Raw genomic sequence first — 2500 nt, forward strand, 5'->3', positions numbered from 1 at the left:
GAGAGAGAGAGAGAGAGAGAGAGAGAGACAGAGAGAGAGAGAGAGAGAGAGGGGGTGAATGGAGAGAAAGGGAGAAAGGGAAAGAGATAGATAGAGATAGAGAGATAGATAGATAGACAGAGAGAGAGAGAGAGAGAGAGAGAGAGAGAGAGAGAGAGAGAGAGAGAGAGAGAGAGAGAGAGAGAGAGAGAGAGAGAGAGAGAGAGGGTGTGAATGGAGAGAAAGGGAGAAAGGGAAAGAGATAGATAGAGATAGAGAGATAGATAGATAGACAGAGAGAGAGAGAGAGAGAGAGAGAGAGAGAGAGAGAGAGAGAGAGAGAGAGAGAGAGAGAGAGAGAGAGAGAGAGAGAGAGAGAGAGAGAGAGAGAGAGAGAGAGAGAGAGAGAGAGAGAGGTGTGTGTGTGAGATGTACTCACAATTGGTGTTGAGCAAAAATCAAGTCAGATCATGTTATTTACACTGCGACCAGGATGGTCAGGGTCCAGGTCGTTTTTTTCTTCCTCCGCGTGGATACTAAGCAGAATCCACAAGGGGACCACGTAGTGACCAACCCGTCCTTAAGTGGCACTTGGAGTACTCTCACATAATGCTCGCCATCTACTATGGCTTGTCCTCAAGCCATTAAGCTGAAGTCTTTAAAGGGCAAACTTCTCATCCGGCCTTACATGGTTCAGGTCAACCTCAAACTTCTTGCCTCCTCGTCCCACGTCCCAGATGTCGGCGTGTTGGATTCTGGTTGTCTTAATTTTCAATACACTTTTCTGCTTGGCTGCTGCTTTTGGTTATTTCGCAGGCAGGCCTTCTATGTTATGAGGGTGACTAGCTGTCCTTTTCAACACGTGGCACACTCTTAGTTGCTGGGAAACGACAGCCATGCTCTCTCTTCTGGGTGTTTTTGGCGTCTGTTACTGCTGAGCTTCTATATTTATGCATACACTCTCTGTTTGTCTTTCTTTCTTTCCTCTCTTTGGCCCTTTATGTATAAAGTAGTGTCTTCTATATTTATGCATACACTCTCTGTTTGTCTTTCTTTCTTTCCTCTCTTTGGCCCTTTATGTATAAAGTTATCAAGCAGATGTGCGGAACGCCAAGAACCTCAAAACAAGTGTATGCATAAATATAGATTTTATCACAATTATCTGTTTTTTTTTAGGTTGATTTTATTTTTCCAGTATTTGTGAATAAAGAATGGAATTGCTTGCAGCGACACGAGAGGGATATCTTGAGTGGCAATCCACAATGGTTTCTTGAACCACTGAAAGTCTCAGAATCAATAAGAGAAAATGTGACAAGGCAGGAAGGTGTAAAACAATTTGTGCAAATAGCTATCTAATTCAACAAACTTTGGGCGATGAAAGAATTTTTGTGGGCGGCACTAAGTCGTTTCACCGAATTATAATTGAATTCATTATTCAATTTACACCATGGCACAGTTGTAGTGTCAAATATTTTCCTGAACAAAATTATAAGATGTATTAATGCAAGAGTAAGAGAATATATGGTGAATGTAAAGAAATACGATACTAATAACCTTCCCTTTGGACAAACGATGGCCGATAAAAGAATGATATAGGTGGAATCGTTGTCATACGTAATTGCTGTAATTCTTCATTTATGCCATGACACAACCGCAAGGACAAATGGGTTTGTGTACAGCAGTGTGGGATGAGTTATGCAGAGTGAGAAGGGCAGACGATGGTCTCCAGGAGGAATGAGTCCGTGAGTTGAAAAGGAAAGTGATCGCGTGTGTGTGAGTAAGGAAGATGTGTTATTTCAAGATCGTGTGGAATTATTTCTTGTAAACAATAGAATACAGCAAATACGTTAATGAAGTTAAGGTACTAATAGTACTTTCGTAATACTTAACTATTACAATAAAATCAATCTTGTAAATTCTGAAAAATTCGCACTAGACATGCGAATATGAATATGAATATCAAATAATGAATGATGATAACGGTGAATTGGTCCGAGCCGGGAACACTCTGTGCAATAGTTGACCCTCGGATAGTTGGCTCGCAGCAAAGCGTCGTACTTGCAACCCCAGCATCTCCGGCTCTATTTCGGGAATCATTTTCACGGCTAATTTGCGTCTGACCGGCGAGAAAGTTGTGGCTTAAGCGATAAGTATGAATTCGCACCAGAATCAAGAAATGAAGAATGGTGGTAATTATGAAATTGATCTGAGTCGGGAATATTTAGACAATAATTGACCCGTCGGATAAGATTCACAGTGAAACGAAACGTCAAATTGTAACCCTGTAATCTCTGTGTTCTAGTTCGGGAAAGTTCATTTGCGGCTAATTGCGTTTGTTCGGCAAATTACTTTCTTAAGCATAACTTGTTTGTATGATATATGAAAAAAATGAATAAAACTAGAGAAAACAAAATAGATTGTAGCTAATTAGTATGAATAACAAATGGGGAAAAACATAATTAATTTTCCATATTCTATATGGTTGGTATGAATATAAAAAAATAGTGCGGTAGTTATACCC

This window comes from Penaeus japonicus, unplaced genomic scaffold, assembly GCF_977035675.1.
Source record: "Penaeus japonicus unplaced genomic scaffold, GWHDUDI00000001_assembly GWHDUDI00000031, whole genome shotgun sequence".
NCBI lineage: Eukaryota > Metazoa > Arthropoda > Malacostraca > Decapoda > Penaeidae > Penaeus > Penaeus japonicus.